The sequence below is a fragment of the Erpetoichthys calabaricus genome, chromosome 9, assembly GCF_900747795.2.
Source record: "Erpetoichthys calabaricus chromosome 9, fErpCal1.3, whole genome shotgun sequence".
Classification (NCBI taxonomy): domain Eukaryota; kingdom Metazoa; phylum Chordata; class Cladistia; order Polypteriformes; family Polypteridae; genus Erpetoichthys; species Erpetoichthys calabaricus.
The window spans coordinates 142,671,707-142,686,110 of NC_041402.2; the positions used below are offsets into that span (position 1 = coordinate 142,671,707).

General features: G+C 36.0%; 1 pseudogene; it reads right to left on the minus strand.

Moving 5' to 3' along the window:
• Positions 1–14,404, minus strand: part of LOC114657654 (alpha-2-macroglobulin-like protein 1) — a 195,538-nt pseudogene that overhangs the window by 139,997 nt on the left and 41,137 nt on the right.

Genomic DNA, 14,404 nt, shown 5'->3' on the forward strand with positions numbered 1-14,404 from the left:
AAAGGGGGGAGGCGCAAAATACAAAAGTTTGAGAACCGCTAGTTTAAACAATCCTCGACTAGCCTACACATATGCCTCCCCAATACATTGGTGCCCCTCCAGTTCAAATGTAACCCGTCACGGCGGAACAGGTCCTATCTGTTCTAAAAGGAGTCCCAATGCCCCGTAAACCTATACCCCTCTACCCTGCATCAAGATCTGAGCCATGCGTTAAGCCTTCTAATCTCCTCAATCTTACCTGGACTGATGCGTGGCACAGGCAGAACTTCGGAGAAGACTACCTTGTCAGTTCTGCTCCTCAGCTTGGCACCTAACTCCTTAAATTTGGATTGCAGAACTGACAGACTACCCTTATGTATGTCATTTGTTCCAACATGGACAATGACAACTGGATCGACCCCCGCTCTGGCCAAGAGCCTATCCACCCTACCAGGGAGGTCTCCCACCTGTGCTCCTGGAAAGCAACACACCGTGCGAGACTCTCTCTCTCTGGAGCACACCTGTGCTTCAATCCCCTTAATGATTGAGTCCCCAACTATCACTACCTCTCTCTTTTTGGGAACTAGTTTTGAGGTGGCCCGCTGGGGATCCTCATCCCTGTCTACCACCTCAGAATTATCAGAGACACCATCCAGCTCTGCAAGGACATGATAACGGTTTGACACTTCTAATTCTGGGGCTGATGCCCCCGGACAGTGTGCATCCTTTACCTTACGCCTTGTGACCGTGACCCACCTATTTCTACTTGTCTGGTCTAGAATCTCCTCCCGCACCACCTTGGGGGTGCACACTATCTCTCTAAAGGACACCTGCGCCAAGTCAGCCAATTCTCTATTACAACGCAGGTCAGCCAACTCCTCCTCCAGTTCAGCGACCCTGAGCTGGAGGTGCTGGATCAGCTGGCATCTCCTGCAGATGTAGCCCTCATAGACAACTGGCTCTTCCAAACCATCATCTAAAAAGTCCAACTTCGAACAGGTCTGGCATTGCACTGGCCTCATTATTAAAATTTGATGTGGTAGTAGTAAACTGCCTTAACTTTTTTTTCTCTTAAAATTAAATTTCTTCTTCTTTCGGCTGTTCCTTAACTTAAATGGTAACACTAAGATCTACTACAGATATTTTACACCTTTTCCCCTTAAGCTCCTGTACTGTTCTTCCTCTCAGCTGCCTACTATTTGTCTTTCTGTGAGGTTAACTTAACTTTTCTCTGTCTCTTCTCCTAAATTTGCGCTCCTCTTACTTATAAGCTCTCCACTCGCACTGTTAGTATTCCCCCATATTAATGACCACTTACGCTGTTGCCCACTTAACTGCTCTAACTCTGGACCGCTAAGGACTGTTTAATCTAAAATAAACACATAAATAAAACTTTACTACCTTATTTGCTCCTACAGCCCCTTGTGCCTGAATGTCGTCTTAACGCTGGCGGCTTACCTGAGCACTGCTGAGCCTTCCCCTTTTATTGCTTTGAAGTTTAAACTAAGGAATCGCTGTTACAAGGACGTGGTTATTTGCTTACAAATGCCGATATCAGTTACTGCTTCTTTCTACCCTACCTCCTCGATGCTAATTCAAATACAGATAACAGTACAAGTAACTTTTCCAAGCGCACCTCCAAACACCCAGCTACTTTTGCTCTTGTGCAGGCGAAAAAAAGTAAAAAAAAAAAAACCTTCTAAAGGAAAAAAAGCTTTAAAAATTCCCACACGGTTCCTTATCGGCAACCAAAACCCAAGTTTTTAAGAGCAAAATGTATTTTTTTTTATTTAAATCTTACACCACAGAACAGACCAAAAACTGTCAACAGCCTCTAGCGTTTGCAAAGCACACGTCAGCCTTAGTGACTTAGACACTGAGCCACTGCATTTGAGAAATGTGTTGTATTCTCCAATTACCTCAGCATCAGGCTCCCACAAAAAAAGTAACTCAGTGTGGTGACGCATTTGATGGCTCGCCTATCTCAATTAGTGCTCCAAAAAGAATTTGACACTGATTTTACAACCCAAAGAGATACCAGCACTTAATTTAACTCCAGGATAATTAAAAAAATACATATTATAGAAAGCAAATTTAATTTACATTCTTCAATACTGGGAAACGGTAGTGGTATCCATCAGTGCATCCTGTACTGCCCTGCTTGCATTTTGTGCTATTCTAAAATTAGAAGCACCAATAAAAATGGCAGGTGAGATTTGCTAAGATGTAGTCTGCTGTATGCTGTACACGCAAATTACCATCTAAGTTTTTTGTGAATTTTTTGCAATAAAAACCTTCTTGATTACTCAAGAAATACGTTTGGTTAATATGTTTGACTCGCCATGCTCATTTGCTCTGAAACAGTGTTACCAGCTAGGCTGATTTCTTCTTAGCCAACCATGTTCATACCTTGTCACAATATATGGCAATTAACAATGAGAACACCCTGTGGCCAAATTAAAAACTACAGGTATTACAATAAAAGCAATTTTGTCACTTTTCTATTAAAATGGTGTTTCAGCCTCAAAATCCCCACCCAAAATAATATAAAATCATCGATCAATGATGCTTAAGGAGACAATGATCGACTTGATAATTTTACATATCGCTAAATCCTAGATAATACCTATACCTAAACAATTACAAAGCAAACATTTCATTTGGACTTCTTTGCAAAGCTCATTTTACATCATCTTACCTTCTCTGTCTTTCAGATGAACCTGAAGTCTTCCATTCAAGGCTATGCTTCCCTTTGCTATTACCTAAAAAAAAAAAAGAAAAGAAAACTTAGTTAAAACTTACTGCAGTGAAATTGTGCCAACCCAGTAAACAAATCCATCAGTGCCATAAGATTTTATGTTAAATGCATTAGTCAACTGGTTTACTGAATCTTAAATGTTTTGTCCATGTCACCCAAGAACTGATTTGACATTAACTTCTGCATCTTTTTCCTTCACAAGTAATCCTGTTTTAATACTGAAACTTAAATAATAATGATATATCAAAGAATAAAAAATTGTAACTTCAAATAACTTATTTTTTACATCACCGCAGCATGTCCATTGTTATATGCTATATCTATAGTTTTCTCCGGTCAAGACAATGTCACTTCTCTTTCTGACTTTTTTCAATGCTGCAAGAATAATGTGTCAGTACAAAATATGTGTTTATTCTTAAAATACAGGAATAAAAAATGATCCAGTTATACCTTTCTGCTTCACAGTCACATTCACTTTTGGCTGAAAGTACTACCAAGATGTTTGAATATTCTTGGATTTTGTCTGAAAGCCCCAAGTTTCACTACATTTTTGGGATTAGCCAAAAACAAAATGTTAGGTAAAATGACTTTCTAAATTATTTGATTTCCTTCATACACCAAAAATAACAAGAAAACATGAAATGATTATTATTTTTAAAATATCACTGAAATAATGACTAGAGCCCACCCAGGTCTTTTTCTGAGCAGCAAATCATAATGGATGTGCATGATGTAAGCACTACCTAATCAAAATTTGTTTCTGCATTTTAAGTTTAACAAAGGTTAAAAAATCACCAAGTCAGTTTTTGTAATATTACCATACAAAAACATCATTATCACAATTACTAAATGTATTATTACACAAGAAAACTTCAAGGTTCTTGTAAAATTAAAAACATTGAATGATTCAAATAAAATTGATTCACAATGTTTAAGATTAGGAGAACCTCTTAATAAGATGGCAGTAATTGATGTAAATACAAATTACAGTGTCCCAGATTAAAATGTTTTTAAAGTTCTTCATTGACATAATTTAAGTTACTTTTTTATGTCTTTTCAATTTTTGTGTAATTTATTTTTCTTTTTTTTTGATGTTTAAATATTTCATTGATATGTTTTGTCCACCCTTTTGTGGTCCACTTGGGTTTGGACGCTTCCATGTTGCTTTGAAGACCAAGCCTCACTGATAGGATTGTGGCCGCGTATAATGCAGTGGGTGACATCAGCGGGCATGCACTATGAAGTGACGTTAGCCAGTACTGTTAGTATCCCTTGGTGGATTGCAGACTCATCCAAAAATCTTACTAATATTAGGATGTTTATTGCCCCTTTAACTCTCAGTTTGATTTTGGTCTTTGAAGATTTTTCCCTCATTGTCTTTTCTGGTTTTCACCTTTGCCTGCTTTTTGAAAAATAATTTTGTCTTCCTCTATTTTCTCTCCTCACATTAATTAAAAGCACATTCCACCCCAACCTTAAATTTAATAAAATACATTTTTCTGACAGCAATTTTAACTATGTTCTTCTAAGAATTAAAACCTTGGCTTTTCATATGATTAAATCCATTCATCCACCAATCCATATTCTAACCAGTTTATCCTATTCAGGGAAAATGGGGAGCTGGTGCCTAGTCTGGCAACACTGGGCACCAAGTGGCAAACCATGCTAGACAGGGAATTAGTGCACACAGCTACTTTAGAATTGCCAATTAACTTATCATGTGGGTCTATGGAGAAAATAGATTGTAAGGAAAGAAAAGCCTGTGAAGACTTGAGGAAAGCATGTGGCTCCACACAGAGCTAACTCTGCCATGATTAGAATCTGGTCTCTAGGAGCTGTGAGGACACAAGTAAACATTTATTTTTACAATTCAAGTGCAGTTTAAATGCAACTTCAAAGTGAATAGACATAATAGCAAACATATACCATTAAGATTTTTTCTCTGCTACTCACTTGGTAGAAGAACTCAACATATGTTGCCCCCGCCTCAAGCTCATTTCTTCTTATGATGTAGTCCACGATGACTTTTGCTTTTCTGTTACATTTAAGTTCTCCACTAATGTGATGAATTTTTACAAAACTTTTGCTTTTAGAGTAAAAGGGACTTATCAAAAGTGATGCACTACTGTAACTGGGAAACAAAACACCAGCAGTGTTGCTTTCCTCGCTCTTTTTGTAATATGCCTGTAAATTAAATTAAAAAAAATTTTTTGAGTGGAATTATATAAGAAAGAAGGTTGTAAAAATATAGAGCATATAATTTATCTACTTAACATATTATTTCCTGTTAGTTTTATCTTTTACTAAAACATATTTTGAATGTCCACTCAGGTTTTTCTTTATTTCAGATTGATTATTTTGATGATATGTGATCAAATTCAGTTATTGAATATTATTGTATATTTCAAAATAATTACCCCTATACAGTATTACATTGCTTTAATTTTGTGCATTAATCTTTCCAAAATGTTGGAGCATGTGATTTCTGCTGAACTCAATCACCTTCCACTGCTAAAGAAAGAACAAGCAAACAGAACTGAGATCATGTTTAATCGGGTTCAATTTATAGTATAACATCTTCTTGTTTAAATTTTAATGAAATGCCAGTGGATTCATGGAAGGACCTATTAACAAAAAGTCTTTATACTATAAGAAATAGGGTAACTCAGTTTAATGAGACAAGCTTTGGAAAGGATACATACCCATAGTCTAACACTGTCAGTACCCCATGATGAAGTGTTCAGTGAGAAGAAGGCCACACCATTCTTCCTTGTGTTTAATTGCTTAGTTTTTTTCAGTCCATTTTGTTCAATTTCAAGAAACACTTGATCATTAGCAACTGGAGAGGAACCAGTTTTTTTCACCTTTATCTAATGAATAAAGAATATTTCTTTACAAACACACTATAATCTCAATATACTTAAGCAGTTAAGGCATATATACTGCATACCATCACTGATAAATAAAAGTACTGGCAAAGCAAGGGTATAATATACTGTATATTGCTGGTGTATATGATTTCTGTTGTTCCTCGATCACCCATAGTGTGGGTGTATACATATTTATCTATTTATGTATTCATTTATTTAAAGAGCCTCTGTAAAAAGCTAAATTTTCCCAAGGGAATGAATAAAGTTCATTCGTTCAGTCATTTGCTCATTCATTCACTCTGTCTATCTATTTATCTGTTTATCTGTCAACGCTGTTATTCCAGGAGAGTACTTTTCCACCAGAAAAACAGCTTTAAAGTTAATATCTCAAATAAGAAATGGGGGACTGAATGAAGAGGCATCCAAAACCCTCCTTTGGATGAAACAATTAACCCTTTCTTCAACATTCATAAAAATGTGTGAAAGTTCTAACAGCTCAGAAAAAAAAAATTGTCATCATTTATAAGATAAGCTGATACTTTTCATCATTATTATTTTAGGACTGTTCAACAAACCTGTTCAAACATGAGGAAATCTGATTGATCACATATTGACAAGTTCTGTGAATAGCATTGTGTTCCAATGGAAGACTTGTGAAGGTGACTAATGAGAAATATTTGTCATTTCTTCTGTTTACAATATCTGAAGTCAGGATAGGTCTCCTGATAAACAAATTAAGTACTCTAAACATTTGATGTTATTCTCATTTGCCAGTATTTGTTTTTAATTTCCCAGGTGGGAAGTTTGTTTTACCATTGTCTTAAGTTTTTTAACTTTAGCCATAGCTATATTAATGAACAGTATCCCCTGTTCCTTATCAGTATATTCATTACAAACTCACCTAAAACCAGACTTCCAATTAACCATCATGACTGCAAATGAAAATTCAGCCCAATAAGCACTAATAACATTTTTGTTTTATCTGAGAAATAAAGCTCAAAATGTTGCATGTTACAGATGACAATATAAAATAGATGCAGCTCGTCATTTTGTGGTCATGTGCCTCACGTGCTAGTGGTGATAAATATGTAAAATTATACTTTATAAAATGTCAAAATAGGTTATTGTGGTGGCAGGGAATGGCGACATGTTGCATTTCGATCAGACATGTAAGCAAGAGTTTTACTATAATCTGTGTAGTATTAATACTACAAATACTTATTGCAAGCAAGTGTAATGTTGATGAAACTGTTAGTGGTTTTGCCTCATAGTTCATGGGACTTTAGTCAATCTATGTGTATATTTTAAATTTTCTTTTGATGCCTGTGTGCATTCTTAAGTTTCCTTAAAAATATGAAGGATGTGTACACTGGTTGATTTGATGACTATAAATTGACCCAGTGTGAGTGTGCATTCACTCTGCAATGTACTTGTGTCCATGGCTGGATTCTGCCTATTGCTGTTTGATTAGTCCCTGATTAATTCCAATGCTGAAAGAACTAACCTATTTCAGAAAATGTAATGATGGAGAGATTTAAAACAAGTGCCAATCAGTCATCAGCACATAATCATGGGAGTATTTGAATGTAAATTGGACATTGCACCCTTGATGTCAATAAATATGCGGTTAATGACTCCTACAGGATAATCAGAAAAGGTCAAGGACTCTAGATTTTGAGCTCTATAAATTCAAGAAATCCAGTAATCAAGTGTTTTCTCAGTATTTGAAAACATAAAAGTGCCTAAAGATCATTACACCTCCAAAGTGACACAATGTCAAATGTACAATAAAACTTAAAAGGAGCTATTATCGAGGAAAATGGTTAAGGGCTAGTAGTAAGACATAGGATGCAACAAAAAAGCTGCATCATGATGGTCTCACTTAGTGTACTCATCATCACTACCATCATCAGTAATGTGACTTGTTTTCTGTTTGGAAGGTTGGATATATCTGAGTACCAATCACCTAGCATTTACTAATGGATCATTACATCAGTGATCTGAATGTTTGGTAGAAAATAAGCAGGATAAAAATAATTGTTTAAAAAATAAAAATACACCATATTTCCAAGCTAAACACCTACAATGTCCTTCATAATGAAACAATTTTAAAGTATGCTATGCTGATAAAGATATCAGATAAGCAAAACAAAAATAATAATATACAAGCACCTTGACCATAATCAGATGGAATGGAATTCAAAAAGTTTGTACTCCCTCTCAATCCATGAGTTTAATTTGGATAATAAGTATTATTTTATTTAAACTAATACTTTTTAATTTTTATATTGAGATCAGTTTCATTTTCCAACTGATTATACTCCATAATGATACCAGTGGTCTTTCTGGTTACTCAGAGCAAGACTGAGGATACAAATGAGAATTTGACACCTATGTAATATTTCAAAGAACAATTCATGCGGAGCACAATTCTTAAAAGAAATTTCATTAGTTTTCAAAAAAGTTAGTAAAAATGATGCACTGGTTATAAAAGATATACGAGAAATTTATAGTTTTCATTTTAGTTCAAGTGAAAACAGATTACTCCATGACTTACCTTTCCTTTGAAAGGAATTCCTTGTTTGTATGAGTTTCCTGTATCTATAAAATTTACATTAACCAAAACATGGGTGAATATTGTAGTAGAACTTGCTTGGAGCTTAACACCTTTTCAAAAAAGATATTAGAAGAGTCAGCCTGATGGGAGACAAAAATTGCCTATATGAAAAGTGCTTTTACTTCTATGAAGTTCATGGGTGGTCCAAAAGACAGGTTAGGAATAAATTTGAAAAAAATAACAAATACAAAAGGAAATGCTAAAATGTCCTTCTCACTATGAAGATTACCTGGACTGGTTATTGCCTTGAGTACCAAAAACAGAAAAATCAGATAAGGTCAAAATGTATAGTTTTCTGTTGTTGTAAATTTTTTGTCTGGTGCAAGCCAATATAACATTCCCAGACACAATTATCTCTTTTATCAAATAAACTGGTGGTAAAAGTTTATTGTAGGTATTTTCTCAATATGTTTGTAAACATTTTGGAGTTTTAAGTGTTGTGTTTTATAATGTTTTTTTGATCCATTAAAAAAACACAGACAAACAAAGCAATGAAAAAAGCAGAGCTGCAGAGCATGCTGGAGCTGATTATCCTTTTTGAGCAGATATCTAAAGTATAAATGAAAGTGAAAAAAAATGTACTGGTATTATAAAGGAACTATGACTTCTGTAACTGTTTACAAAAGACAATCAAAAAGAGATTATTTCAGAGTCCATCCTTTATCTCTCTTTAGCCTTCTGCTACATCCATCCATCCATGTTCCAAACCCACTTGATCCTGATCAGGATCACAGATCATATTCCAGCAAGCATAGGGCACAAGGCATTGCAGGTTAAATACCACACCTTTCATTATTATTGGGATAAGTCTAATCAGTATTGGAAACTTTACTTGAAAGTTAAAGAATATAAGTCTTACTTAAAAATTAGAATGTTAGCAGAAGGGCAGCACGGTGGCGCAGTGGTAGCGCTGCTGCCTCGCAGTAAGGAGACCCGGGTGTGCTTCCCGGGTCTTCCCTGTGTGGAGTTTGCATGTTCTCCCCGTGTCTGCGTGGGTTTCCTCCGGGTGCTCTGGTTTCCTCCCACAGTCCACAGACATGCAGGTTAGGTCAACTGGCGATTCTAAATTGGCCCTAGTGTGTGCTTGGTGAGTGCATGTGTGTGTGTGTCCTGTGGTGGGTTGGCGCCCTGCCCGGGATTGGTTCCCTGTCTTGCGCCCTGTGTTGGCTGGGATTGGCTCCGGCAGACCCCTTGACCCTGTGTTCGGATTCAGCGGGTTGGAAAATGGATGGATGGATGGATGGATGTTAGCAGAACAAAGACTGTAAGAAAATAAGACTGTTTTGCAATACCTGTTTGCTTTGTAAACCACTCATACACAGCCAGAGTGAACCTGCTCATCTGCGCAAACAAAGCACATACTGTATACTCTATATTTTTTTCAGGAGGTGTACATTTTCCCTTAAGTCATTTGCATTTTGGTTCAGGTTCATCAGCAAAGGGGAGAGAAAACATAGAAAATGATATGATAGGCAAAAAGCGTTGACAAGATATTACTCAGTACTATATGCATCCGATTATAAAAGGATGTTCTGTGTAGCACACTAAGACTAATTTAAAAGAAAAAACTGAAAATTAGATAACCACCTGTCCCCTCTTCAACCAATTCAGCATCAGCTTTGAAAACGTTTTCATATCTTGTGGAATTCAATGCAAATCCTTCAAGCTCCACAACTTGAGTTGTACAGCCAGACTTGTTGGTCTAAACAGGAAAAGAATTGTATACATCATTAGCACTTTTAATTATAAAATGTACATCAATGCAATAAACCAACTTATTTACTTTGTTTTAATCATTTACCTAGTTTCTGAACTTGCTTATTGTCTTACAAGGTCATGTAGGTCTAGGTCCTATTCCATTAGAAATAATGTAAAGTGGCAGAATTAGCTTCTAATAGAATTCAAGCTTATTGCAAACAAACATAAACTATGTTCATTTAACAGTATGTAGTGCCAGACTACAACAATAAACATTCCAAGACCATTTACAAGTACACATATAAAGTTATTCTGTTTACATACATTTTCTTTACAGATTGATTTGGAGATGCAATTGTGGTTTACAGTCCAGTTCCTCATTCATTACACTACACTTTTTACCAAGGCACATTCACTCCAACCAAATTAATTCAGAATCTCCAGACAACTGTGATGGACAGCACGGACTGACAACCCTTCCAGGATAAACCCTGTAACCTTACTTGGCACTGACTGCCTCCCAAGAGTGCATGCTCTCCCAATACACTGGGTGGAACATTTCTGGGCCAGAATGGCTCTTAAAGGGCATGCTGGGAGTTGCAGTCCCATGGGGCAGCCCTGCTGAGCTCTGTAAGCACCAACAGGGGGAGCTCCTGGGTATGGCTGTCTATACCTTCAGGGGCTTCCACCTGACCCAGGAATGCATCCTCGGAATGCATCCTCCTTGACTCTGGAAGTTCTCCTGGGTCCAGTATGAAAGGGTCCACCACTGACCACTCTGTAGTCAGAGTTGGGAGTTGGATGAGACTGCGTGGGAGGTGTGGAAGTAGAACGAGAAACATATTATTTTATTGTGTGGCCTGGAAGGGAGAAAACTGGAACCCTGTGGAGTTATTCTTTGAAATAAATGTCTTGTATTTGAACTCAAGACTGTGTTGTGCAGTTGTGTCTGGAAGTTTGGGCTGCTGCAATGCCCCATACAGTACACACAACTCAATAACATATAACTAGATTGCATTATTAGACAAATCCTAATAGGAGTACAAAAAGCATGCATTCAAAATCCAAACACAAGACAGCACATTCAGGAGCCTTGCTGGAGCTGAATGGGAGACATCTATAGGATGCTTATTAAAATTAAATTTAATCAAATATTATACTTTGACAAAATTGACCTTGTAATATTTTCCAGCAGCTATGTGAAATTACTCACCTTTGTTTATGTTGTAAAGCAAAAGTACAAAACTAATGAGGCTGAAATTTAAACAACTCTGCAGGGAATATAAAAATGAGATGGAGGAGGAAAGTACAAGATTTCTGGGTGGGATAATAAAAAAGGTTAGGTTAAAGTACACAAGTTGCTCAGAAGCTGAAAAGTAGGGAAAGACTAATCTTAAATTTGTTGCTGAGATAAAAGTGTTTACTATTCAAAATACTTACCATTAGGCAAAAAATACCCTTTATTATAATCTGACAATGCTAAAGAATGATTCAGTGAACTGCAACAAACAGACAGCAGTAAGCAAAAATAGACAAGTATGATGGACACAGACAAATTCAGTAGTCACAGTTAAGCAAAACCAGGAAATTTAATTTCACAGGCAAATTGTGACAATGTAATATTGGGAATATAATAAAATAAATACGCCGGTTTTAATCTGATGGCCGGAACCAGATACAGAATGAGGATTATAAAACATTGAGTGTAGCATCTCTCAGATATGATTTCAGCTGTACAAGAAAAAGGAAAACTTTCAAACATCAAAGATTTCACTCACAATACTGTTATGCTTTTGGCAAATCTCATTTTCTTGGTTACTTGAATTCCAGGAACCTAAGGCTTTTCGGCAAAAAGTCAGTTTCACATTGCCTACAACTGGTTTTCCATATGTATACCTAAAGAAGAAAAAGTATAGCTCTGTCTTCTATCATTTATTCACAGCCACACATTATTAAAGATATAAAACAAATCAGAAGCAGTTGCATGCAGGTTGTTGATGCTTTTACTAAATCCATCAAATATGAACCTAATTTACTGATCTCTAAACACCCTGTGTAAACATTTTTAAAAGAATAAATCTTCTTCTTAAAAAAAAAATCCGACAAACTGCACGCATTTCATTTGTGTTTTACTTACTTTCCACAGACTTGAACACTGACTTGGGTGTCTTTAATGGTCACTATTTTCGGCAGGTTAATCAGAACCTCATACTTTGGAAGAACTGCATATGGAGGCAAAAAAGTAAGTACTGTTATTTAAATACATTAAGGTGCATGAAAACAAGAGATAAAAGCATGCATGTAGGACAAACTAAACTATCTATCTATCTATCTATCTATCTATCTATCTATCTATCTATCTATCTATCTATCTATCTATCTATCTATCTATCTATCTATCTATCTATCTATCTATCTATCTATCTATCTATCTATCTCTGTCTGTCTGTCTGTATGTCTGTCTGTCTGTGTCTGTGTCTGTGTCTGTCTGTCTGTCTACCTGCCTGCCTGTGAAGTATTTCAGCTGGATAATATTACATTTAAAATAGCATGTGGTAAAGTGTATGACTTGCTTTTGTATTTGTTACTTTTTATTATTAGTATTAAATGAGTGTAATACTCTTTTACTTTCTCAGAATCCAATCTTATTTCTATTCTGCCAAAATATATTTTCTAAATAATATAAAAGTTTTCTACAAACACCATGCGTTTGGTATGCACAGTCATGGAATATATTAATATTGTAAGACTATTTTTCCTAGGTCCTCTAGGCAAGGCACTATTTTAGAATATCAGAACAATGACATTTTTTAAATGGAACTGTCAATTCCAAATCAGACGCTGTTACAAGAAAAGGAAAAGTTTGATTTACTACCACATAGGATGAAAACTGATAGTAATCACAGGTGCTAGGGATGTGAATACAAATATTAAGCTGATTTGAAGATGTAAACCATTTAGGAAATCCCAGAAGTGTTAGACCCTTTCCCACAACATTAAAAAATGTACTTTATAGAGAAAATAAGATTTCAATATATATCCATCCATCCATTATCCAACCCACTATATCCTAACTACAGGGTCATGGGGGTCTGTTGGAGCCAATCCCAGCCAACACAGGGCGCAAGGCAGGAAACAAACCCCGGGCAGGGCGCCAGCCTACCGCAGTTCAATGTATATTCAAAATCAAAATTGCACAACTGAGTCATGTCAAGTAATATAAATAGCAAAACAACCTTTGACAGACAGGGTAAAATAGGTTGCAGATCGCATTCTCGTTGGTCCTTCTCATTTCAAGCGCACAATCAATAGATCTAAATACAGAAAATTTGCACACTTGCTCCTTTTATAACTCAGCCATGGAAGCAATGGTGAGGTTCAAGTCAGGCAGAGAGCAAACAAAGTAGACTGAAAGCTTGAGACTAAGATGCAGGAGTGTATACACTAAGAAAATACCCTTCTCAGTTTCAGGACACAATGATGTGAATACAATAAGAATTTGTTTATCATCATATACAGCAGTTGTTGATCTCAGTAATCTGTTGCTGCTTTAAAATTATACCATTGAAGTCTTAGCTTGCAACTGGCCTGCTTTTACTACTTACAGGTAGGTTGGTGATACACAGAGCAGTATGTCAATCTTTCTTAAAATCCTTTCAAAATAAAATTCAGAAACTTTTTAAAGTGTTGTGCCTAAAACCAACATGTTTGTGCTCATACAGTTCTCTGTCTCTCTTTTCTCCTAAAAGAGTTGTGACAGGAGCTACTGAGCACTTTTCATGTTATTTAAGTACTTTAATTTCCTTTTAAAGACTATGTATAGTTAATGTGACTGCATTCAAAACTCCGTCATTCTTCTTACTTAACAAAAAGGTGCTATCATATTTCATGTAGCAATTTAGAAAAAGTATATTAAATGGCTCATTTTATTTTATAGTTGTTTTGTGTTTTGGTGAATGGCTTAAATCATCTCTATAATACTTATAATATCTAATACAATGTAAATGCCAAGTAAATGGGTGTTATACAGTACTGTATATTTTAGGGAATAATGACAAGAAGATTGCTTTTCTTTAATGACCTGAAATAAAAATACATATAATAAAACAGAATATTTAAAAGACAAGTACATATAGAAAATATAATTATAAATAAAGAAAAAAATACATTTATTTTCTCCTTCTCTCTCACACACACTGTGTTAACAATCCGATTATAGATGCTGACACTTTGAAGGATGCTCAATAATACTGTAATGGCCTTAGGATCGAGAGGCTGAGGAATGGAATTATCTCCTTTAGGCTGATTGCTGGTGAGTAGCCCTAAATAGAACAGTTTGCTTTCTTCAGCACTGTTTCTGCCATGTTCAGGTCTTCAGCAACATCATACCCTCCCAGCTGGTTTGTCCCTTTGGACCCTCATGCACATCTCCTCACTACATTGGACAGATACAACCTTTTTTTCCACACTGTTCCCCCAGCT